The 27563-nt window shown below is 45.6% G+C and overlaps 1 long non-coding RNA gene across 1 annotated transcript; it reads right to left on the minus strand.

The window, feature by feature from the left end:
* Window positions 1-27419, minus strand: LOC139257251 (uncharacterized). The gene is made up of 3 exons (XR_011592233.1): window positions 27279-27419; window positions 14485-14589; window positions 1-128 (listed from the first exon to the last, which is right to left on the minus strand). It is a non-coding gene; the product is annotated as an uncharacterized lncRNA (long non-coding RNA).
* Window positions 27420-27563: the final 144 nt, after the last annotated feature.

A 27563-nucleotide genomic window follows, 5' to 3' on the forward strand; every position in this document is an offset into this window, starting at 1 on the left:
AACAGCTTCATGATGTTGTTCCTCCGGTGGTAGCTCCTCAGTGTGGCCCTCATCTTCCTCCTCAACCCACACATGATGGGCTGAGGTGGAGGCTTCCATAGGACGATGTGGCGCCTCAGAATCCTCATCTGCAAAATAGAAAGCAACAGACGAGTGGTTAGCAGCAGGGGAGGGGGCAGGGTGACATGAGGAAGGTCACATAGCGCAGGCTTATTTGAAGGACCACCACTACTGCATTATATGTCGTCGAGAGACACTGCATTACATTGCCCCCACCCTAGTCCACAGACACTGCATCACATTGCCCCAGCCCTAGTCCACAGACACTGCATCACATTGCCCCAGCCCTAGTCCACAGACACTGCATCACATTGCCCCAGCCCTAGTCCACAGACACTGCATCACATTGCCCCAACCCTAGTCCACAGACACTGTATCACATTGCCCCAGCCCTAGTCCACAGACACTGTATCACATTGCCCCAGCCCTAGTCCACAGACACTGTATCACATTGCCCCAGCCCTAGTCCACAGACACTGTATCACATTGCCCCAACCCTAGTCCACAGACACTGCATCACATTGCCCCAACCCTAGTCCACAGACACTGTATCACATTGCCCCAACCTTAGTCCACAGACACTGCATCACATTGCCCCAGCCCTAGTCCACAGACACTGTATCACATTGCCCCAACCCTAGTCCACAGACACTGCATCACATTGCCCCAACCCAGCCCGGGGATTTTGCAGGACTTACCGTCAGTTCAGAACAAGGGCTTTGCACCCGCATGGGTAGTTGACCTCCCGGAGGCACCAATTAAACCAGGTTTCTTCCAAGTCTGTTAATGGATGTGTTTGGGGCGGACTGCCGCCTGTGCATTGCGACGATTGTGGGACAACTTTTCCTGCAAAAATTACAATAAGAATGCCCTTCTGCTCTTGTGGCACACACAGATAGCACTTATACCATACTGTGTGCATTTAATACAGCCGCCTGTCCCAGCCCTAATGGTCTTGATAGTTGCACGTGGTTCATGAGGAAGGCATCAACGTGCAGAAACATCTTTTTAGATGTCAAAAAGCAATCTTAATAATGTGTAACGATCATTCATGGTAAATAAGGTGTGACACTAAGCCTACCTACAGCAACACGAGTCAGATTTACAATTTAAGTAATCAAGGAGTGCATGAATAAAAATATTACTTACTCTCATGACCCTGCAATGGTCATTCCACCTTTTTCTGCATTGATGGTGGTCCCTGGGAATGTCATCAACTGAGGAGACCTCCTCAGCAATACAGGTCCAAAATCTCCTTATCACAGCTGGGGGGGATGAGGGAGGGGGTGGGTTTACTTTGACCCCTATCTACTCTCAATTGCTGTTATCAGTGCGTCATTGGCATCAGAATGAAATTTGCTGGCCCTCTGCCTGCTATGATCAACCTACTGCATCTTGTCTTGTCTGTGAAAAATGACAGATTGAGAGCTGGGTGTACTGCGCATGCACGGGCGTACCCTGACACCTGACCAGAATCTCAGGGGGGGGAAAAAATCGGAAGAAAAAAATTGCGCATGCGCAGAAGGTCCGTTTTTTTCCAGATCGCTGAATTCAGCTCCGCCACACAAATGCAGCCGTGCAAGGCCATATTTTACTGCTACCGCTATCGTTGGTCACCATTTGCCGAATTTTGCCACCTCCAACCATAGCAGTATTCCGGGCACTAAAAGAAAAGCCCAATAAACGGTCATAGCGCTAATTATGGAATTTCTAGCCCACAAAAAGAATAACAGGACAAAGAGAGATTTACAGAAAGGGAGACAGCATTAGGACAGAGCATAGGGAGGAGGGAACACACAATATATCAGAATTGGAAGAACAAAGGATACAAATAGGGTTGAAGGAGGTTGCAGAGATAGGTAAAGAAATTTGTTTCTGGGAATGAGGGTTTTGAGGTTAATGCACTGAGGAAAGGGAAGCCAAGGATAAGTGTTGTAGGTTATTGGCGCTTTGTATAAGATAGAGTGGGGAGGGGCAATAGTTTTTGATGAGTTTCATTTTATGTAAAGAAAGAAAGACTTGGATTTATATAGCGCCTTTCACGATCACTGGACATCTCAAAGTGCTTTGCAGCCAATGAAGTACTTTTGAAATGTAGTTACTGTAATGTGGGAAACATGACTGCCAATTTGCATACAGCAAGCTCCCATAAACAGCAATGTGATAATGACCAGATAATCTGTTTTTTTGTTATGTTGATTGAGGGATAAATATTGGCCAGGACACCGGGGATAACTCTATTGCTCTTCTTCGAAATAGTGCCATGGGATCTTTTACATCCACTTGAGAGAGCAGACGGGGCCTTGGTTTAACGTCTCTTCCGAAAGGCGGCACCTCCGACAGTGGAGTGCTCCATCAACACTGCACTGGAGTATCAGCCTAGATTTTTTTATGCTCAAGTCCCTGGAGTGGGACTAGACCCCACAACCTTCTGACTCATGCGAGAGTGCTACCCACTGAGCCACAGCTGACACTAGGACATGTAGGAAGGAGCTCGTGAGGACTGCATGGCGGGAATTGGAAAAGTTGAGTCTGCAGGTGAAAAATGCATGAACGAGGGTTTCAGCAGCAGTGAGGATGAGGTAGAGGTGGATAGAGATTGGTGATATTTTGGAGGTGGAAGAAGATAATCTTGGTGATGGATTGAATAAGAGCTCAGTTTGAGGACCAGCAGGCCACCATTGAATTGAGCTTGAGCAGGCTCAGGAAGATGACTAGAACAGGGGCTAGGGTGCAGAGTTTCTGACAGGGGCCGAATAGGGCAGCTTCGGTCTTGTGAATGTTGAGCTGCAGAAAGTTCTGGTTTATCTGTGACTTTATGTTAGACATGCAGTCAGTTTGTCAGTAGATTCAAGGATAATGATGGAGAGGTATCATCAGCATACACAATAGCTGACTCATGCTTATGGAAAGTATTACCAAGGGGCAACATGGTGATTTACTGACATTATGGGAAGGCACTGAGTAGATACCAGATGCCTTCCTATGTAGGTGCCATTAACCAATGAAAAAGCAAAGAAAACTGACATGATTACAATTTTTTAAGATAGAGAATTGTGTAAATTAAGAAATCTAATTTGTTTCCATAATTTTCTCTAATTCAGATATAACATTCTACATTAGATCTGCTGAAAATCTGTTTTGCAGATACTACACCCATCAGCCGTGATATCTCCTTATGTGGCTCGGTGTCAAATTTTGTTTGATAACGCTCCTGTGAAGAGGCTTGGGATGTTTTACTGTATTAAAGGTGCTATAGAAATGCAAGTTGTTATTGTTGTTGCATATGTTAGAAAACATGCCATATCTAAAAGATGGAAAGGATAAAATACAGCAGTACCTTGTTATTTCTAACTCAATCTACCAAACCTCTTATTAAAATAAACTTAATCATGGCAAGAGCTCCATGATAGTGATTAAAGGCACACAAGCCTAAAAAAAGACCTCAAAAAGTGTACATTCTAACAGAAACTGCTCTCAAAAGTCTTCCGTCATGATAATTACTGAGCATATACACTAGATATATCAAGTATTTTCTGTACATAAACAACTGCACCCTCCTCCAATCCTAAGGAGAAAAGGTTAAGTTTGAAAAATAAACTTCAGATGGATCTTCAGCTGCTGCTTTGCAGTTGTAATCTATCTTTTGATGCAGAACAGTAGTGCAGCACACCCTGAGTATTGGGTGTATTGCCCTAGAGCAAGTAAACTTCAAAAGAGACTTATGCACGTTGAATCATTGACTCAATGTACTTTCTTGCTCTAGGCATTAAGAGGGAGGTACATGAACAATCATGACTTCTAGTGTCATAACTGAAATGCAAGTGTATCATTAAAACTACATCCAGGGTTAACCCTTATCCTGCTGGTTTGTGGGCTAACATTGTAAGCACGCTTTGTATAGCTTTATAATCCAGTTTGGTCTATGCAAGTTATACTGATATCTTCTTTGATGCTAATAGTTTGAGATATACATACGCAGTTTAGTTTTTTACAATATTAATATTATTACCTGTTTACTTAGAAAAGCACGAAGCAGATCCAGAGCTAGTGATCTTCCTGCTGAAAATCTGACAGTACCACTTTGAGAATAAATTAAATGGGCATCAAAATGCAGTCAACTGATAACCTCTTGCCACCAATACAGTATCTAGGCTACTAAGTTTCAACAGCTAGGAGCTTAATTGCCTGACAAATGTTATTATATAAAATATCTTTGTCAAGATTTCAATATTGCATCTGTATCTTCTGGTGGTTCAGTGCACCGTGCGGTTTGATACTCAGCCATATAAACCAGTATAGACCTCAGTTCAATTCCTGACCTGTTGTGAGTGAGAGGACTCCAGCCCCACAACCCTTTAAGATATCTGCGCTCCTCCAATTCTGCCCTCTTGAGTATCCTTGATTATAATCGCTCAGCCATGGGTGACCGTGCCTCCTGCTGCCTAGGCCCTAAGCTTTGGAATTCCCTCCCTAAACCTCTCCACCTCTCTACCTGTCTTTCCTCCTTTAGGACGCTCCTTCAAACCTACCTCTTTGACCAAGCTTTTGGTCATCTGCCCTAATTTCTCCTTATGTGACTCGGTAGTAAATAATTTTGTCTCACAATACTCCTGTGAAGCGCCTTGCAGCATTTCACTATGATAAAGGTGCTATATAAATACAAGTTGTTGTTGTTGGACAAGTGAAGGTTGGCGGCACTATCCCTGGGTGAAAATAATAAGTCAAAATTCACATTCCTGATTGCTATTTAGTGGTCCCTACCTAAAAGTGCAAAAGTGCAGAGGTGAGGGAAGGATGAGGGTCAGCTATGATACCTCCATTCCTCGCAACCAAACGCCTGTCAACATTTACTGACAAGCTTTACACATGAGGAATGGTCATTTAAGTGACATCCTGGCGGGCTTCTGGTATCAGTGGAAATGTATCCAAGTGTGAATTACTGACTTCATGAAAGGAGAAGAAAACATTGAAAAAGATAGTTGCCTTTGATCTCTGCACAGGAAAAAAGCCCCAGTAAAATATGCTTTTAAGAATGGATAGAATTTTGCTTTCACAGTAATATATCATCTGAACCCCTCAGTCATGTATATCACCTTAACACTCTTCTCAATCATGTTATTCTATATTTACTGTGACACACCTGCGAATCTCAACATAGTAGTTGAATTGTCTAAGGATGTGCCTGAAGATATGGTTGACTGTTTATTATTCAGATGGTAAATAATATGCGAGAGCAATCTTCAAATAATGAGCAAAGTTAAAACATGGGGAAGACCAAAGCAATCGTCTTCAGCCCCCGCCACAAACTCTGTTCCCTTCCCTCATATTCCATTCTCCTGCCTGGCCACCGTCTCAGGTTGAAGCTGACTGTTTGCAACCTTGGCATCCTATTTGACCTTGAACTGAGCTTTTGATCCCATATTGTCTCCATCACAAAGACTGCCTACTTCCACCTCCGTAACATCACTCCTGCCTTAGCCCATCTGCTGCCAAAACCCTCATCCATGCCTTCATCACATCCAGACTTGACTATTCCAATTCTCTCCTGGGCAGACTCTCATGCTCCAGCCTCCATAAGCTTCAGCTAATCCAAAACTCTGCTGCTGTAATCTATTTTCCACTGTCTCGCTCACCTATCACTGTTGTTGTTGCAGTAGTGCTAATAGAAGAATAAGATTAAGAAGAAAAAGACGACGGAGAAGGGAAAGAAAAAAAGTTCCTGAATTTTTGGACTGGGACCCAGATTGGCAGCATCTGAAGCATATTTCTGGCCAGGATATGCTGGGAGGGGGCGGAAAGAGAAATATGTATTTTTTTGTAAAGTAAGTGAATTTTTCAGTTACTACAAACCCCAGGAATTTAGTAAATCCATAACCGAAGAAGCAAATTGAAAGCACTGGTGGATTTCTCTGGAAATGCTCTGTGCAGGGGACATGTCCTCCATTTCAGAATAGTTAAGTTTGGATCTGTTGTGTATCTGTAAAGCATGCACTCCCATGTTCCGCCACTAAGAAATGCATCCCCTGAGCACTGTATATAAGCCAGCCCCTAAGGCCTGTTCCTCACTCTGGAGTGTCTTAATAAAGACTGAGGTCACTGTTACTTTAACCTCCCTGTGTGCAGTCTCATCTGTGTCAGGAACACAACTGGCGACGAGTATACGAATCCAACGCAAAGATGCAGCAAACTGTGGGCATCCTGGAGAAGTTCTCAGAGGGTGAGGACTGGGAAGCCTATGTCGAACGGCTAGACCAGTACTTTGCAGCCCACAAGCTGGACGGAGAAGGAAGCACTGCAAAAAGGAGAGCGGTCCTCCTCATGATCTGTGGGGCACCGACCTACAGCCTCATGAAGAATCTTCTGGCTCCGGTGAAACCCAGAGATAAGTCGTATGAGGAGCTGTGTACACTCGTTCGAGAGCATCTTAACCCGAGGGAGAGTCTGCTGATGGCGAGGTATCGGTTCTACACGTGCCAGCGATCTGAAGGTCAGGAAGTGGCGAGCTACATCGCCGAGCCAAGGTGACTTGCAGGACAATGTGAGTTTGATGGCTACCTGGAGCAAATGCTCAGAGACTTTTTTGTACTGGCATTGGCCACGAGACCATCCTACGAAATCTTTTGACTGTAGAGACACCGACCCTCAGTAAGGCCAAGGCGTTTATGTCCACCAGTGATAACACCAAACAAATCTCTCAACACACAAGCACTAACAATGTTCATAAATTAACTGGAACTGTGTTTGTGAGCAGAAATGTACAGGGCAGAAACCACGAGTCTGCAACTGCCAGTCGGCCTCAGGTGACCCAGATGACTCAGAGTCCTTAACAAAGGATGAATGCAAGGCAATTCACACCTTGTTGGCGTTGTGGAGGCTTCTATTCAGCCTATTCATGCCGCTTCAAAGGGTATGTTTGCAAGTGCTGTGGAACAATAGGGCACCTCCAACGAGCTTGCAGAAGAGTTGCAAGCTCTGCAAAACCGACTAACCACCACGTGGCAGAGGAAGATCGGTCCATGGTGGATCAAAGCAATTTCGAGCCTCAGAGAGAGGAGGCAGATGCTGAAGTACACGGGGTGCACACATTTTCAATGAAATGTCCACCTATAATGCTAAATGTAAAATTGAATGGCTTATCCGTAGCTATGGAACTGGACACTGGCGCTAGCCAATCCATAATGAGTAAAAAGATATTTGAGAGACTGTGATGCAACAAGGCAGTCAGACCGGCCCTGAGCCCCATCCACACGAAACTGAGAACGTACACCAAAGAGCTTATCACTGTCCTGGGCAGCGCCATGGTCAAGCTCACCTACGAGTGCATGGTGCACGAACCGCCACTCTGGATTGTCCCGGGCGATGGCCCCACACTGCTTGGAAGGAGCTGGCTGGGCAAAATCTGCTGGAACTGGGATGACATCCAAGCGCTATCACATGTCGATGAGGCCTCATGTACCCAGGTTCTAAACAAATTTCCTTCCCTTTTTGAGCCAGGCATTGGAAACTTTTCCGGGGCAAAGGTGCGGATCCACTTGGTCCCAGAGGCACGACCCATTCACCACAAGGCTCGAGCGGTACCTTTAAATGATGAGGGAGAGAGTGGAAATCGAGCTGGACAGGCTGCAACGCGAGGGCATCATCTCCCCAGTGGAATTCAGCGAGTGGGCCAGGCCGATTGTTCCAGTACTCAAAAGTGATGGCATGGTCAGGATTTGCGGCGATTATAAAGTAACTATTAATCGTTTCTCGCTACAGGACCAATACCCGCTATGTAAGGCAGACAACCTATTTACGACACTGGCAGGAGGCAAGACGTTCACCAAGCTCGACCTGACTTTGGCCTACATGACGCAGGAGCTGGAGGAGTCTTCAAAGGGCCCCACCTGCATCAACACGCACAAAGGATGTTCACCTACAACAGATGCCCGTTTGGAATTCGGTCGGCTACAGCGATCTTCCAGAGAAACATGGAGAGCCTACTCAAGTCAGTACCACGCACGGTGGTTTTTCAGGATGACATATTGGTCACGGGTCGGGAGCACCTACAAAACCTGGAGGAGGTCCTCCAGCGACTGGATTGCGCAGGGCTGTGGCTGAAGAGGTTGAAATACGTCTTCATGGCAACAGAAGTGGAGTTTTTGGAGAGAAAGATCACAGCGGACGGCATTCAGCCCACAGACGCCAAGACAGAGGCTATCAGGAAGGCGCCCAGGCCACAGAACGTCACGGAGCTTCGGTCGTTTCTGGGACTCCTCAACTATTTTGGTAACTTCCTGACGGGGTTAAGCAACCTCTTAGAGCCCCTACATGTGTTATTGCGTAAAGGTGAGAACTGGGTATGGGGAAAAAAAACAAGTACTTGCTTTTGAGAAAGCCAGAAACATTTTATGCTCCAACAAGCTGCTTGTATTGTATAACCCATGTAAAAGACTTGTGCTAGCATGTGATGCGTCGTCATACGGAGTTGGGTGTGTATTACAACAGGCTAACGTTGCGGGGAAGTTGCAACCTGTCGCCTATGCTTGTCTAAGGCCGAGAGGGCCTATAGCATGATTGAGAAAGAGGCATTAGTGTGTGTGTTTGCGGTAAAGAAAATGCATCAGTACCTATTTGGCCTCAAATTTGAGCTGGAAACCGATCACAAGCCCCTCATATCCCTGTTCGCTGAAAACAAGGGGATAAATACTAATGCCTCAGCCGCATACAAAGGTGGGCACTCACGCTATCAGCATATAACTATACCATCTGCCACAGGCCAGGCACCGAGAACTGTGCAGATGCTCTTAGTCGGCTACCATTGTCCACCATGCGGGTGGAAATGGCGCAGTCTGCAAACTTGTTGATGGTGGCGCAGCCCGCAGACTTGTTGATGGTCATGGAAGCGTTTGAAAATGATAAATCACCTGTCACGGCCCACCAGATTAGGACTTCGACCTGCCAAGATCCTCTGCTGTCCCTAGTAAAAAACTGGGAGCTGGGCCAGCATCCCCGTTGAAATGCAAGAGCTGGGCCAGCATCCCCGTTGAAATGCAAGAGCTAATCAAGCCATTCCAGCAGCGAAAGGATGAGCTGTCCATTGAGGCAGACTGCCTGTTGTGGGGTAACCCAAAAAGGGCATGGAGACGTTCATCTCGGATCTCCACAGCACACGGAAATCGTGGTTAGTGGTGTGCCACAGGGATCGGTGCTGGGACCACAACTGTTTACAATATACATAGATGACCTGGAAGAGGGGACAGAGTGTAGTGTTACAAAATTTGCAGATGACACAAAGATTAGTGGGAAAGCAGGTTGTGTAGAGGACACAGAGAGGCTGCAAAGAGATTTAGATAGGTTAAGCGAATGGGCTAAGGTTTGGCAGATGGAATACAATGTCGGAAAGTGTGAGGTCATCCACCTTGGGAAAAAAAACAGTAAAAGGGAATATTATTTGAATGGGGAGAAATTACAACATGCTGCAGTGCAGAGGGACCGGGGGTCCTTGTGCATGAATTCCAAAAAGTTAGTTTGCAGGTGCAGCAGGTAATCAGGAAGGCGAATGGAATGTTGGCCTTGAGTGCGAGAGGGATGGAGTACAAAAGCAGGGAGGTCCTGCTGCAACTATATAGGGTATTGGTGAGGCTGCACCTGGAGTACTGCGTGCAGTTTTGGTCACCTTACTTAAGGAAGGATATACTAGCTTTGGAGGGGGTACAGAGACGATTCACGAGGCTGATTCCGAAGATGAGGGGGTTACCTTATGATGATAGATTGAGTGGACTGGGTCTTTACTCGTTGGAGTTCAGAAGGATGAGGGGTGATCTTATAGAAACATTTAAAATAATGAAAGGGATAGACAAGATAGAGGCAGAGAGGTTGTTTCCACTGGTCGGGGAGACTAGAACTAGGGGGCACAGCCTCAAAATAAGGGGGAGCCAATTTAAAACCGAGTTGAGAAGGAATTTCTTCTCCCAGAGGGTTGTGAATCTGTGGAATTCTCTGCCCAAGGAAGCAGTTGAGGCTAGCTCATTGAATATATTCAAGTCACAGATAGATAGATTTTTAACCAATAAGGGAATTAAGGGTTACGGGGAGCGGGCGGGTAAGTGGAGCTGAGTCCACGGCCAGATCAGCCATGATCTTGTTGAATGGCGGAGCAAGCTCGAGGGGCTAGATGGCCTACTCCTGTTCCTAATACTTATGTTCTTATGTTCTTATGTTCACACCCGGGTATATTAATGATGAAAGCGATAGCCAGATCCCACGTCTGGTGGCCCGGTATCGACTCTGACTTAGAGTCCTGTGTATGGCAATGCAGCGTATGTGCTCAGTTGAGCAACGCGCCCAGTGAGGCACCACTAAGTTTGTGGTCCTGGCCCTCCAGACCATGGTCGAGGATACATGTCGACTATGCGGGCCCGTTTCTCGGTAAAATGTTCCTGGTGGTGGTGGATGCTTTTTCAAAATGGATTGAATGTGAAATAATGTCGGGAAGCATCGCCACCACCACCATTGAAAGCCTGAGGGCCATGTTTGCCACCCACAGCCTGCCTGGCATACTGGTCAGTGACAAAGGGCCATGTTTCACCAGTGCTGAATTTAAAGAATTCATGACCCGCAATGGAATCAAACATGTCACATCGGCCCCGTTTAAACCAGCCTCCAATGGGTAGGCAGAGTGGGCAGTACAAACAATCAAACAGAGCCTTCAACGAGTCACAGAAGGCTCACTCCAAACCTGCCTGTCTCGAGTACTGCTCAACTACCGCATGAGACCCCACTCGCTCACAGGAGTGCCCCTGGCTGAACTACTCATGAAAAGGACACCTAAAACCAGACTCTCGCTGGTTCACCCCAACCTGCATGATCAGATAGAGAGCAGGCGGCAGCAACAAAATGAAAACGATGGTCGCCCCACTGTGTTATGAGAAATTGTTCTGAATGACCCTGTGTATGTGCTAAACTATGGACATGGTCCCAAGTGGATCGCGGGCACAGTGATAGCTGAAGAAGGGAGTAGAGTGTTTGTAGTTAAACTAGACAATGGACAAATTTGCAGAAAGCACCTGGACCAAACGAGGCTGCGGTTCACAGACCGTCCTGAACAACCCAAAGCAGGCACCACCTTCTTCGGAACCCAAAGGATCAAGGACACCACCCCAGACCAGAAAATCGAACCCATCACACCAAACAGCCCAGCAATGCCAGGCTCACCCAACAGCCCTGCAGGGCCAACAACATGCCAGCCCAGCGAGGGCACAGCCAACACACCAGAACAGACATTTTTACCGAGGCGGTCCACCAGGGAAAGAAAGGCTTCCAACCGCCTCACCTTGTAAATAGTTTTCACTTTGACTTTGTGGGGGGAGTGATGTTGTGTATCTATAAAGCATGCACTCCCATGTTCCGCCACCAGGGAGTGCATCCCCTGAAGTCCCAAGGGATCCCAGCATCCCTTGGTAGCACTGGTATATAAGCCGGCCCCTAAGGCCTGTTCCTCACTCTGGTGTGTCTTAATAAAGACTGAGGTCACTGTTACTTTAACCTCCCTGTGTGCAGTCTCATCTGTATCCTGAGAGAAGACTAAGGCCGCGATTTCCCTTACTTCGGCAGGTCCATGGCGGATGATGTCGGTGGTGGGTCCCGGCCCCACTGCCGACTCCAACATAGAAACATAGAAACATAGAAAATAGGTGCAGGAGTAGGCCATTCGGCCCTTCTAGCCTGCACCGCCATTCAATGAGTTCATGGCTGAACATGCAACTTCAGTACCCCATTCCTGCTTTCTCACCATACCCCTTGATTCCCCTAGTAGTAAGGGCTTCATCTAACTCCTTTTTGAATATATTTAGTGAATTGGCCTCAACAACTTTCTGTGGTAGAGAATTCCACAGGTTCACCACTCTCTGGGTGAAGAAATTCCTCCTCATCTCGGTCCTAAATGGCTTCCCCCTTATCCTTAGACTGTGTCCCCTGGTTCTGGACTTCCCCAACATTGGGAACATTCTTCCTGCATCTAACCTGTCTAACCCCGTCAGAATTTTAAACGTTTCTATGAGGTCCCCTCTCATTCTTCTGAACTCCAGTGAATACAAGCCCAGTTGATCCAGTCTTTCTTGATAGGTCAGTCCCGCCATCCCGGGAATCAGTCTGGTGAACCTTCGCTGCACTCCCTCAATAACAAGAATGTCCTTCCTCAGGTTAGGAGACCAAAACTGTACACAATACTCCAGGTGTGGCCTCACCAAGGCCCTGTACAATTGTAGCAACACCTCCCTGCCCTTGTACTCAAATCCCCTCACTATGAAGGCCAACATGCCATTTGCTTTCTTAACCGCCTGCTGTACCTGCATGCCAACCTTCAATGACTGATGTACCATGACACCCAGGTCTCTTTGCACCTTCCCTTTTCCTAATCTGTCACCATTCAGATAATAGTCTGTCTCTCTGTTTTTACCACCAAAGTGGATAACCTCACATTTATCCACATTATACTTCATCTGCCATGCATTTGCCCACTCACCTAACCTATCCAAGTCGCTCTGCAGCCTCATAGAATCCTCCTTGCAGCTCACACTGCCACCCAACTTAGTGTCATCCGCAAATTTGGAGATACTACATTTAATCCCCTCGTCTAAATCATTAATGTACAGTGTAAACAGCTGAGGCCCCAGCACAGAACCTTGCGGTACCCCACTAGTCACTGCCTGCCATTCTGAAAAGTCCCCATTTACTCCTACTCTTTGCTTCCTGTCTGACATGCGGTGGAGAATGATTTTCCACTGGTTGGGCTTGTTAAGCACGTCCAGCGCGTTAAACGGCCAATTGTAGGAAGCGGGTCTGATGACATCATTTGATGACGTGTCATCATCTGGTTTCCTTAAAGGGACCAAGCACATATTTATTTTAACATTTGTGCTGTCAGTGGTCTACAGGATTGAGCACTACATAGAGGTGCACGGTTGCATCCAGGCACTCCCATGACTCCCTCCACATGTTTATGGAGGGAGTCACAGCATGCAGGGAGGTTCTCTTCCCTTCCAATGGGTAGAAGAGAACTCCCAGGAGACCAAAGCACCCTGGTTGCACATTGCTCAGGAAGGCACAAGCAGGGATGTCGCCAGGAGGACCTGGGTGCAGAGGTGCAAACCTTTCAATTTTCTCAGTAGATCACGAAATGTTACTGCAAAGCCACTCAACCTTATCCTGCTGTGCCTCTCATCATATCCCCATCACTCTGGCTTCCCTACCCTACCCCTGTACATCCTTACTCACATTAACTTACCCATGCCTCTCTATCTACATTATCACTTCCCCATCTCACTAGACACCCCTCACATTCATCTTCATCCTAGTCCAATCATACCATCTAACGACACACAAGTGTACTAGGCACTTGTGTGTTTTAGCTAATGTTCATGTGGAGCTTCTGTTAATCTGCTGTCAAACATTGGGATCTTTATTTTCAACATTGTGCAGTCTTGGACAGATTTCTGTGTACCTTTGGAAGTGATATAGTGAGTTGCAGTGACTGGTGAGACATAACGGTCATGAGTGTGAAAGGAATGACCTAGGCATTGTAGGGATGCTTTATGTTGTTGGCGTGGTGTGGTGCTAACCTGGCACATCATGTGGCAGCCAGAGTGTACAGTGTCAAATGAAGTAAATCTGGCTGCGCTGATGCCATTCCTGGCGTCCCGGGCCGCAATGTGCTCGGATGCTGATGCCTTGCTTCCTATGCAGCATCAGTTGATTTCGGAGAAGGTGTTGTTGTTGGTATTGCTGGTGTGCCTAGTGATGCTGGTGTTGGGGCTGATTGTGGTGGGATTCTGAGGATCAATGTGAGAGAGTATAAAGTGCACCAATGCTGATGAAATAGATGGTAGGTGAAGTAGAGATGACAGAAGCAATCTGTCAATGGTGGAAGAGGTAATGAGGTCAGACTGGACGGAGACTTGTGTAAAGGTTTGCAGCATTCTGAATCTGCAGTGGAAATGCAGTTTAGAGAAGCTAATGGAACATTTCTTAATCAGCTCGGAGCTTTGACTTGACATTTGAAGCTGTCAACTCATCAGCCGAAACAATGACCACTGACCTCCCGGCTCAGCTTCACAGATGAGGTTTAGGGACAGTGCGAAAGTAGTGGGCGACCTGTTAAATACAAAAATCTGGAAAAAAGCATTGCTAAGTGGCTGTAAACAAACTACTAATGATCTGAGTTGCCACTCCCGCTACTGCGTATCGGGTCTGCTCAAGTGCTGACAGACCCGGCATTTCATAAAGGCGCGTGGCAGTGGGTTGACAGTGAGATCCTGACCCGCTGACAAAAAAAATACTTTCCCACCTGACCCGCCAATCGCGCCCGCAGACTCCCTGAAAAGTTCCTCCCTAAGTCCTTGATCTTGTGGAAAAATGTTGTTGAGTGAGCCTTGTTAAACTTACCTGAAGTAGTCACCGAGTGTGGAGCTTTCGCAGGCTGGTGGCTTTATTTTGTCACTTGGATCTCCTTGGCTGAGACTGGGGAGTCCAGTGTCTGCAAAGGATGGCCTGGAAAAGATGGGGAGATTAATGATATAATGGTATGTTTGAACATCACTATGGTGATTAAAAAAATAGAGCAATTCTACTCATGTCGGGTGATGTATATCTGCATTCAGCAGGTTAGAATAATTGTACCTAACTATCTATTTATATCAGGTGCAGGGACTCATTTGAAATAGTATTTTTTCAATGTAAAGATGTGCGGTGACTACACACACACACATACACACACACATACACATACACATACACACACACACACATACACACACACACTCATACACACACACATACACACACACACACATGCACACACACACACAAACACCAACACACACATCCACACACACACACACACACACATCCACACACGTATATCTAGCAGCTGGCATCAGCAGGATTTGATAAATAGGATGGGTATGCTGAATGGACTAGAAACTGCCTGGAGGCACAATTTGAGTGCACACCTTCCCAACAGTTTACCAAATTCTTAGTAGTTCATGCCTACTCACACCACTCCCATCTTTCTGCTGCAGTGTACGCAAAAACATAATTAATAGGACACAGCATGGTCGATTTTAAATCTTAAGATTGTGACTGTAACTTTAACTCCTTTACCCAGAGAACAGCTAGAATGTTAAACTTGCAACCACACGGAGTAATTGAGGTGAATAGAATAGATGCATTTAAAGGGAACCTAGACAAGTACTTGAGGGAGAAAGGAATAGAAGGATATGCTGATAGGGTTAGATGAAATACTGTGGGAGGAGGTTCGTGTGGAGCATAAACACTGCCCGGACCTGTTTGGCCAAATGGACTGTTTCTGTGCTGTAATTTCTACGTAAAAGATTATTATCTTAATATTATACCGATTATGAACCACAGCCAATGATAGTATGGGAGGCATTATTTAATATAAAATAAAAATAGTCTAAGATGAGATATTGTACAAGAGAGAAACCACGTATGTACAGAAAGAAAAAAACTTTGAAAAGTGGCAATGTTGTAAAACAGGATCTTCGAGTGTACAGATCAACAGATAGCAGGAACAACTGCAAATGTACAAGAGAAGTTTCTTAAAATCATTAAAAAACAATTTCCTTAAGAGTGCTGGGGGGTCAAAATTCGGTCCCGTTGCTTTTGATGCAGTGACACCGGCTGAGTGCTGATTTTAACGCCAGGTGGTAGGTGCTGCCTCAAACTGCAAAATTCAGCTTTTCCGCCAAAAGATGAGAGAGCAGCGCTAAAAGTGACGTTGAACACTCAACCTCGGCCGCCAACAGAGCTGCATCTCAGGAGGCCTACTGAATTTCCTGTCAGTAGGCTGCCGGCATGCAAGTTTAAAAAAAAAGAAATAAAACGTTTCCGACACTTTCCCTCACACACACACACACACTTCCCCACTGATCCCATTTATATCTAAATGCAAAAAAAAATAAACATAAACATGATCCCTGGACGGCACCGCCCCAGGATCCCTGATGTCCCACCACCTTTCCCAGTCTGTACGGACGCCTGCCGGTAACGCCACCGTATTCACCTAATTTTGGAGCCAAGGCGGCAAGGGGGCATTGCACGCTCGATGATGTCACCACGTGGTTGGCGGCCAAGTGTGCAGCGATACGTCTTGCCACCACCCCCACCTCTCAACTAAATTTCCAGTCAGCCCAGGAACCCAGTCGCCGCCGACGGTAAGGAGATATCCGCCCGTTAGCCGCCCCCCTCCAGTGGCAATGGGTGGCGTTAAAAAACGAATTTCGACCCCTGGGTGTTTGAGTTTCAGAAATCAGATATATCGGAAACTTGCACACAATAATGATTCACATACAGGATGACTCCACTTATTATGCAACAGGCCTGAAGCAAACAGGAATTTATGTATTATCATATTACACAATTCTCTACAACTTTTTTTGCCAAACATAAGGACGTGTTAAACATAGCACAAACAACCACTGGGAGCGATGAAAAGGAAGCCAAAGGGTTTTTTTTTCTCCAAATCCTGGAATTGCAGCTCATGCTCCCTCCCCCAACTCTTCACACATGTTTGCAACTCTGCTGACTAAGTGGTGCAGGAAGTTAAAACAGTCCTTTGACTCTGAGACCTAGCTTTGAATCCAGCTCAGACTGATGGGATGAACCTACTCTCTCTCCCTGATGGCTGTTAGGGGCTCAAAGCAAAATGAATATGAGCTACTCTCAATCTTGTCTTTAGTGGACAAGGTTTCAAAGTACAAAAGCTGTTGTAAATTAGTATTCAGAGAGAGGTAAATTAGTATTCAGAGAGAGCTGCAAAGCAGCATTACAGACGGCTCAAAGCTGAGATTCATCAAAAACCCCGGGACCTAAAGAACAGGTGGTGGATGGAGAAAGCACAGATATAGCAGCTGGCCGACAACCATGATGTGCGAGGATTCTTCATCGCAGTCAAGGCCACCTACAGTCCAAACTCCCAAGGCCCCACTCTACTGCTGGCCAAGAACGGGGAAACACTCATCAAGGACACCGAGGCAGTCAGGGCCGCTGGAAGGAGCACTTCAAAGATCTCCTCAATCAAGACTCTGCCTTTGACTCGAGTGTTCTCATCTCCATCCTGCAGCATGCTACCTGCCACCACCCCAGTGAGACCCCAATACTGCACGAAGTAGAAAAAGCCATAAGACAGCTCAAAAACAACAAGGCTCAGCTTAAAAACAACAAGGCTACGGTTGCGGACGGAATCCCTGCTGAGGCATTGAAATATGGTGGGGAGGCACTGTTGGCGCGAATACACAACCTCATCTCTCTCATCTGGAGGGAGGAGAGCATGCCGGGGGATCTCAGAGATGCAGTAATCGTGACCATCTTTAAAAAAGGGGACAAGTCTGACTGCGGCAACTCTCCCTGCTATCAGCCACTGGGAAACTCGTCGCTAGAGTCCGCCTCAACCGACTTCTTCCCGTGGCTGAGGAACTTCTCCCGGAGTCACAGTGCAGATTTTGTCCCCTACGGGGCACAATGGACATGATTTTCGCAGCGCGACAGCTACAGGAAAAATGCAGAGAACAGCGCCAACCCTTATACATGGCCTTCTTCGAACTTACAAAGGCCTTTGACACTGTCAACCGCGAGGGTCTATGGAGCGTCTTCCTCCATTTCGGATGTCCCCAAAAGTTCGTCACCATCTTCCGCCTGCTCCACGATGACATGCAGGCCGTGATCCTTACCAACGGATCCATCACAGACCCAATCCACATCCGGACTGGGGTCAAACAGGGCTGCGTCATCGCCCCAACCCTCTTCTCAATCTTTCTCACCACTATGCTCCACCTCACAGTCAACAAGCTCCCCGCTGGAGTGGAACTAAACTGCAGAACCAGTGGGAACCTGTTCAACCTTCGCCGTCTCCAGGCTAGATCCAAGACCACCCCAACCTCTGTCGTCGAGCTACAGTACACGGACGACACTTGTGTCTGCGCACATACAGAGGCTGCACTCCAGGACATAGTCGACATATTTACTGAGGACTACAAAAGCATGGGCCTTACGCTAAACATCCATAAGATAAAGGTCCTCCACCAGCCTGTCCTCACCACACAGCACTGCTCCCCAGTAATCAAGATCCACCACGCGGCCCTGGACACCGTGGACCACTTCCCATATCTTGGGAGCCTCCTATCAACAAGAGCAGGCATCGACGACGAGATACAACACTGCCTCCAGTGCACCAGTGCAGCCTTCGGTCACCTGAGGAAAAGAGTGTTTGAAGACTAGGCCCTCAAAACTGCCACCAAGCTCATGGTCTACAGGGCTGTAGTAATACCTGCCCTCCTGTATGGCTCAGAGACATGGACCATGTACAGTAGACACCTCAAGTTGCTAGAGAAATATCACCAATGATGTCTCCGCAAGATCCTACAAATCCCCTGGGAGGAAAGGCGCACTAACATCAGCGTCCTTGTCCAGACTAACATCCCCAGCATTGAAGCACTGACCACACTCGATCAGTTCCGCTGGGCAGGCCACGTAGTCCGCATGCCAGACACGAGGCTCCCAAAGCAAGTGCTCTACTCAGAGCTCCTTCACGGCAAACAAGCCAAAGGTGGGCAGCGGAAACGCTACAAAGCGTCCCTGATAAAGTGCGACATCACCACTGACACCTGGGAGTCCCTGGCCCAAGACCGCCCTAAGTGGAGGAAGTGCATCCGAGAGGGCGCTGAGCACCTCGAGACTCAATGCCGAGAGCATGCAGAAATCAAGCGTAGGCAGCGGAAAGAGAGTGCAGTCCCACCCACCCCTTCCCTCAATGACTATCTGTCCCACCTGTGACAGAGTCTGTGGCTCTCGTATTGGACTGTTCAGCCACCAAAGAACTCACTTCAGGAGTGGAAGCAAGTCTTCCTCGATTCCGACGGACTGCCTATGATGATGACGATGATAAGAATAGCTGGTGTGGAAAAATTTACACTGGCACAGTAGGGGTTACTGCAATAAGATTGCAGCTTATTGTGAGAACAGAGCAAAGCCTTTCCTTTTCCTTTCTGTCTAGCTGAGCTATGCATATGACCTGAGCACTTAATACTGACACAAGTTGCCTGAAAACGGCAAGTGTTCCATTCTCCAGCACAAGAAATACAGATTTTTTAAAAAGTGTTGAATTTTAATGACTATATTACACATCTACCATCTGTTATAGCTCAGTGTTACTCATTTAATTAAAATATTGCGTAACATTTAATCACTGCCACTAATCAGAAAAATACCCTTGAAACCGTATAAGAATTTTTTGGGGCATTACTTAGAACTGCCATTTACAAATATTCTCGATGAGCAGCAAAATATAAAAGCAGAAAGGAAAAAGAAAAAGAAACCCTGCAAATGCTGGAAATCTGAAACGAAAAGACAGAACAGGAAGGTTGTAGACCTGAAATGTTAATCTTTCATTTCTCTTAAAAGGCGCTGATGGACGTGTATTTACAACACATGTTGTTTTTGATACAGAAGGTGAAAATTATTACTTTGGTGAGAATGAGTGTTTGTTTGCAAAAAGTTAGTTTGCAGGTGTAGCAGATAATCAGGAAGGTGAATGGAATGTTGGCCTTCATTGCGAGAGGGATGGAGTACAAAAGCAGGGAGGTCCTGCTGCAACTGTACAGGGTATTGGTGAGGCCGCACCTGGAGTACTGCGTGCAGTTTTGGTCACCTTACTTAAGGAAGGATATACTAGCTTTGGAGGGGGTACAGAGACGATTCACTAGGCTGATTCCGGAGATGAGGGGGTTACCTTATGATGATAGATTGAGTAGACTGGGTCTTTACTCGTTGGAGTTCAGAAGGATGAGGGGTGATCTTATAGAAACATTTAAAATCATGAAAGGGATAGACAAGATAGAGGCAGAGAGGTTGTTTTCACTAGTTGGGGAGACTAGAATGAGAGGGCACAGCTTCAAAATACGAGGGAGACAATTTAAAACCAAGTTGAGAAGGAATTTCTTCTCCCAGAGGGTTGTGAATCTCTGGAATTCCTCTGCCCAAGGAAACAGTTGAGGCTAGCTCATTGAATGTATTCAAATCACAGATAGATAGATTTTTAACCAATAAGGGAATTAAGGGTTATGGGGAGCGGGCGGATAAGTGGAGCTGAGTTCACGGCCAGATCAGCCATGATCTTTTTGAATGGCGGAGCAGGCTCGAGGGGCTAGATGGCCTACTCCTGTTCCTAATTCTTATGTTCTTATGTTCTTATTATGGTGAAACTTGTTTCCGGGAGGTGGTTAAATCATGATCCATAGCCAAGTATTTTAATTAGTTCAAGCCCCTATTCCAGTATAAAACATTGTGAAATATTCAATGTTACCATCGCAGGATGTAAGGTTTTTAACATTCTTTGAACATGGAAACATGTATTTCCATTAAGAATTTGCACATGGTGATTTTGGCTTTGGCTATGTTTGATTAGGAACGTGGGATTTTTACTATTCATTCATATCCAAGGTCTTTGTCAACTAGGCCACTTGTTTCCACGAATCTATCTAAAATATGGGTTTAACTGACCTCTTGCTTGTATCTTTACAATGTACTAATGATTTAGCAAAAGCTCTGATTCAGTATTTTCATTGATGTTTTAATCTGTTTAGCATCTGCAGGATCACATATTGTTAGGGAGCTCTGTGCTACTGACAAGCAATTTTGTGCAACCATCTGATGCATTGTAGTTGCTGATCAATACGAGGCTGATCTGTGGATGGAATTTCAAATAAAATTAAGAACAAGCCAATACTCACTGCAACAGCTGAAATAATTTGCCTTTTTATTTTTACTGATCTTTAATTCCAATATCTAATAAAGTATACTTCTCAAAATTACACTTTCAATGCAAAGTAAATAATACACAACAATTCCATTTTAGTTTGCTGTGGTAGAGTGGAGCATTTCAATATTCTAACATAAAGAATTTACACAAGATTAATTGAAGCTTTTAACTGACAGCGATAAAAAGTAGACAAACTCGAATCCCATCTTTCATATCATGAGTCATGCCAAGTTAATGAAACATTGTTTATTTCTGAATAAGGCTGAAACCTTTGAATGCTACATAAGGCCCAGCAAATAGAAAGAACAGTCACACTTCAGTGTTGATAATCCCAACTGCTCCAGTCAATAACCCTCGGAGATGCCACCTTATTTTCAAAATATGATTATCTCTTTTAATACGATCAAGCCATAATAGGTACATATTAGTTTATTACCAAACCTAAGGGGCTTTACATTGTAGCTGTTTTATTATCAAAGCCAGGATTTGAAAACAGTTAAACTAATGCACAAATACCCTGTTGATAATATATACAGGTGCCTCCTTTATAAGAATCAAGAAAAACATAGGTAAGCCGGATTGAATCAGACTGTGTTTTCTAAATTTGATCAGTAGAAGGCAAGAAGATTTAGTTTTCAAATACTGGTATTATAATTCTGGAAAAAAACTATTGACTGTGTTCAAGGTTGACTGATATATTTTGCCTGAAAACCTGCCCATCAATTCTTTCCTCCCACCTAATTTTGTCCTTTCAATTTTGTAATTATTTTTCGCACCTACTCCTTTCAGGTTTTTTCACATCCAACACCATCGTCACAGGATAAGCCTCTGCCAATTCTGTCCTTATGCCACCTTTATTAAATGTATAGGGTCTGTCTATTTCTCCCCAGTGATTAGAACTACTCCCCAATGTGGCAACTGGAAATCTGCAGGGCACTGCTTGAGAACTTGTAGCTGTTTACCAAAATTAAATTCTATCACCGTGGCACAGTATATCAGTCCTGCATTAAAATAAAAACCTCTTCCCTACATATTAATTTTCCTCATCTGCATATAATACCACGTTGTGTCTTAAAAGAAAACTTTTTTTTTGCCTTTCAGGCACAAAAAAGTTGGTAATGACTATAAAAGCAAAATACTGTGGATGCTGGAATCTGAACTAAAACCAGAGAATGCTGGAAATCTCAACGGGTCAGGCAACACCTGTGGAGAGAGAAACAGAGTTAACGTTTCGGGTCGATGACACTTTGTCAGAACTGCCGAATGTTCGAAAAGAGCACATTCCGAAGTACTGAAAGGTGGAGGGGAAGAAAGAATAAAAGGGAAGGTCTGTGATAGGGTGGAAGGCAGGAGAGATTAGAGACATAAGGGATGATGGGCCGAATTGAAATGGTAATGGCAGGAGTTAGGAAAAGGTTAGTCTAGATAGGGTGTGAATGGCAGAATAATGACCAGTTGCCATTGGAGACAAAGAGAAAAAAACATAAGTTCGGGGGGGGGTTGGGTGGGGGGAGCCAAAGATGGGCAGAGGTTACGCTCTGAAATTGTTGAACTCGATGTTGAATCCAGAAGGCTGTAAAGTGCCTAAACGAAAGATGAGGTGCTGTTTCTCGAGCTTGCGTTGAGCTTCATTGGAACAGTGTAGGAGACCGAGGACAGAAAGGTCAGAGTGGGAATGAAGCGCCAAATTAAAGTGAGAGGTGACCGGAAGCTCAGGGTCACACTTGCGGACTGAACGGAGGTGTTTAGCAAGTGTTCACCCAATCTATGCTTGGGTCTCCCCAATGTAGAGGAGACCACATCGTGAGCAGCGAATACAGTATACTAAATTGAAAGAAATACAAGTAAATCGCTGTTTCACCTGGAAGGAGTATTTGGGGCTCTGGATAGTGGGAAGGGAGGAGGTAAAAGGGTGGGTGTTGCATCTCCTGCACTTGCACGGGAAGGTGCCGTGGGTAGGGGAGGGGATGCTGGGGGTGACTGTGGAATGGACCAGGGCGTCGTGGAGGGAGCGGTCCCTTCGGAATGCTGAGAGGGGAGGGGAAGGTGTGATTGGTGGTGGGATCAAGCTGGAGGTTCTGGAAATGGCGGAGGATGATCCGTTGAATGTGAAGGCTGGTGGGGTGAAAGGTGAGGACAAGGGGAATCCTGTCGTGGTTTTGAGAGGGAGAGGAAGGGGTGAGATCAGAGGTGCGGGAAATAGAACGGTCACGGTCAAGGGCCATATTAACCATGACAGAGGGGAATACTCAGTTGTGGAAAAAGGAAGACATGTCAAAGGCACTAGTGTGAAAGGTGGCGTCATCAGAGCAGATGCGATGGAGATGGAGAAACCGGGAGAATGGAATGGAGTCCTTACAGGATGCGGGTTGGGAGGAAGTGTAGTCCAGGTAGTTTTGGGAGTCAATGGGCTTATAGTGGATACTGGTTAAAAGCCTGTCCCCAGAAATGGAGAAGTCGAGGAAGGGAAGGGAAGAGTCGGAGATAGACCATGTTAAGGTGAGGGAAAGGTGGGAATTGGATGCAAAGTGAATGAAATTTTCTAGTTCAGGGTGAGAGCAGGAAACGGCACCGATACAGTTATCAATGTATCGGAAGAAGAGGTGAGGGAGGGGTCCCGAGTGGGACTGGAACAAAAAATGTTCCACATATCCCACGAAAAGGCAGGCATAGCTCGGACCCATATGAGTTCCCATAGCAACACCCTATCACAGACCTTCGCTTTTGTTCTTTCTTCCCCTCCCCTTTTCAGTGCTTCTTAAGAATGTGCTCTTTTCGAACATTTGCCAATTCTGACGAAGGGTCGTCGACCCGAAATGTTAACTCTGTTTTTCTCTCCACAGATGCTGCCTGACCCACTGAGATTTCCAGCATTTTCTGTTTTTATTGGTAATAATTATATTTGTTTCCAATTTAATGTAAAAATGCTTTTGAAAATTAATGATAATGAAAAGAAATAGAACATTTTTCCCTCAGAGGCAATTGACAGAATCTAACACGAAGGTCAGTTTTACATCAATATGCTGCAATGCAGCTCCTCCATCATCTCTTTGAACTTTAGTCTTAAATTCAAAGCATCTCTTCTGCACTTGTACAACATATCAATTATTAGTGAGGCCAGAAAGGACCCCGTTAGAGCGTGCTTGTTCATTTCTCTGTATATTATTGCATTTGAAACTGAAATCTCACGCTGTGTCTTTCTCTTATGATATCGTCAAAAGAAAAGCAGATACTGAACAATTGTGACTTCAACAGGTTAGCAACACTGGATAACCAATTAAAAGATTCTTTATTAACCAACATGGAATATGCCTTCATCAATTTAGCAACAGAAAATTATGTAATGCGCTCATTGCTATAAGTGCATTGGCTTAAGATTGTATAAACTACCTTTTTTTAGCATTCTTTTTTCTTTGCTTTATTTCACTGATATCGACAAATTAATGCCTTTTAGACAACAATTGCTTGACAGCAATTTATGCCTTAGATCCAGTTTCAGTGGAATTTGATTAAGACTGCACTTATTTTGTTTAGCCCCTATCAAATAAAGAAGATTATAGTTCCTGATATTTTGTTTGGATTTCAATCTTTAATCCCTCTGGTCCAGTAACACAAGATGACAACAGAGCTAACACACAGATCAGGAATAGAACTCAGTCACAACAAACTTCACAGAGTTGTTCTGCTTTTGATTGCTTTCAATTTCCTAAATAAAAAAGTTACCTCATTTTCAGTTTTTATGAAATCCTTGACTTTATCTCCTGATGTTGTCCTTCTCCTTCTGGAGGTCGTGGGTCTAGGAGGTGCTGCCGAAGACATCTTGGAGAGTTGTGGCAGTAGATTCGGATTAAAATGCATACTGCAGTCATGGTGGTGGATGTTGAGAGAGATAATGGTGTGGGGCATTGACATATCCAAAGTGATGAGAAATTCCAATCCAGCTTTTCTCACAGTCAGACCTATTGGGGGTAATTTTGACTTTGCACGATAATGTCAAACAAGCGATATTGGATCGGCCGCCCATCATACAGTTCTCCTGATTTGAAGACAGCAAGTCAAAGTCGTGTCTACCACTGCAGCCTGATCTAGAATAAAAGTTTAAGGGGATCTTATGGAGTAATTTCAGTTCGATTCACCTATATTTTACCCATTTTGGAACATTTCAAATTATTAAGGTACCTTTAAAAATTAAGGCACAAAACCTATAGTTTAGCATAATTTATCCCTTTAGTTATATTGGTTTAGGCATAGGTGGCTACAACCTACAGAACAAATAGATTTTTAAAATTAAAAATAGTACATTTTTACAAACCTGGTTCCTGTGGTTCTCGGTGATTTTGGGGTATTTATTGATTGATTGACTTTTTATTCATTCCCGGGATATGGGCATCGCTGGCAAGGCTGGCATTTATTGCAGATCCATAATTGCCCTGGAAAGGTGGTGGTTGTTCTCCTTTACACACTGCAGTTTATGTGTTGAAGATGCTCTCACAATGCTGTTAGGTAGGGAGTTCCAGGGATGCTGAAGGAATGGCAAAATATGTCCAAGTTAGGATGGTGTGCGACTTGGAGGGGAACTTGGAGGTGATGGTGTTCCACTGCACTTGCTGCCCTTGTCCTTCTAGGTTGGTGGAGGTCGCGGGTTTGGGAGGTGCCGCCGAAGAAGTCTTGGAGAGTTGCTGCAGTACATGCTGTTGAAAATACATACTGCAGTCATAGCACACTGATGGCGGATGTTTATGCTAGTGGATGAGGTGCCTGTCAAGCAAACTGCTTTGTCCTGGATGGTATTGAGTTTCTTGAGTGTTGTTGTGACTGCACCTATACAGGTGTGGAGACCCCGACCTGCGAGAGACCACCAGAGGCAGGTCGGGGCCATTAAAGGCGAGCGGCGACCTGGAGCAGTGTGGTGGCATGCCACTACAAGGTGCAGTGTGAGCTGGTGCAGGCGGGCGACGGCAGCGAAGAGGGCGACTGGATTGAACATCATCAAGGTCCAGGTCGGTGATTGGAGCGTGGGCAGGTACAGCAGGAGCGGCGAGGTTGGGGCGCAGGCTGGTGAGTGATCGTGGAGCAATGCGATCGGGGCCCAGCAGAGGCGTGAGTTTGGGGCCAGATGAGGCGTGGGCCCAGGGGCAGCATGGGCCAGCCCACACTGTGATATGTGTGCACACAAGGTCCGTACAACAGAGCTGGTCTCCAGTCGCCTTGGTTAACCATTGCCACTGGACCAAGACCTAGCTCTGTCAAGCCTGTGTGATGGCTGGTGTGCAACAGCCACCACACATTAAAAAAATCCATGCACAGGTGTCTTCCACCCTTCAGGATATAGTTCGCGATCTGGAATTTTAGGTCCTTCATTGAAACACCTGTGAACTCATCCCTTTTGGCTTGGAAGCAAGTCATCCTCGATACGAGGTACTGCCTATGATGATGACCTATACAGGCAAGGTGAGAATATTCCATCAGACTCTTGACTTGTGCCTTGTCAGTGTTGGAGATATTTTGGGGAGTCAGGAGGTGAGCCATTCGCCTCTGACCTGCTCTAGTAGCCACGGCACTTATATGGCTGGTCCAGTTGAATTTCTGATCAATGAGTGACCCGCAGGATGTAGATGGTGGGACTCAGTGATGGAAACGTAATTGAATGGCAAAAGGAAATGGTTAGGCTCGCACTTGTTGGAGATGGTCATTGCTTGGCACTATGTGGCATGAATGCTACTTGCCACTAATCAGCCACAGCTTGGATGTTATCTGGGTCGTGTTATATGCAAGTATAAACTGCTTTATTATCTGATGAATTGCGACTGCAGCTAAACACTCTGCAGTTCAGCAAAAAACCCTACGTCTGACCTTATGATGGAGGGAAGGTCATTGATGAAGTAGCTGAAGATGGTTGGGCCTATGACACTGCCCTGAGGAGCTCCTGCAGCAATGTCCTGGGGCTGAGATCATTGGCCTCCAACATCCACAATTATTTGCTTTGTGCCAGGCATTCAGTTGGAATTCAGCTTGTGTCTGTATTTGGACCAAGGCTGTAGTGAGGTATGGAGTGAAGTGATGCTGAGCATCAGTGAGATGATTATTGGTGAATAAGTGCTGCTGATAAAGCATTGATGACTCTTTTCATCACTTCTGTGATGATTGAGAATATGCTGATAGGGTGGTAATTGGCTGGTTTGGATTAGTTTTGCAAGGCATTTATTTGAAATACAACATAATATCCATGCTAGGTTAGTGGTTGGTTGCATATATGTATGTATTCTGTGCCAGAACAAATATATGAATCTGATTTCCTCAGTGGAATCTGAACTAGTAGATCTGACATTGCGAGCTAAGATTCTTTCCACTTGGCTACAGATATCCCTGCAAGCCAATTCCCTAATAGATAATGTGGTCCTACCTGCATAGCTAGTTGGAAGCTTATCAGTGATGCACATCAGTAGGCTGCGCAGTTTCAGCTTGTTAAACTCCAGTGGTATCATGTGCCAAGCTATGTCTTAGCTCTCTGGATTTAGTTAAGTGTAGTATATCCCCATGCACTTCAAAAATGGCCGAGTGCCAAGTTTCGGCGCTACTGCGCATGTGCAATCATCGGGGCTGACACCACTGCGCATGCGCGATGCTGCCAGCACTCGTTTCGGCGCAGGCCTGTAGCTCCTCCCCCCACTGATATATCTGCGTTGCG

This window comes from Pristiophorus japonicus, chromosome 3 (genome assembly GCF_044704955.1).
Source record: "Pristiophorus japonicus isolate sPriJap1 chromosome 3, sPriJap1.hap1, whole genome shotgun sequence".
In the NCBI taxonomy this organism is placed as follows: Eukaryota; Metazoa; Chordata; class Chondrichthyes; family Pristiophoridae; genus Pristiophorus; species Pristiophorus japonicus.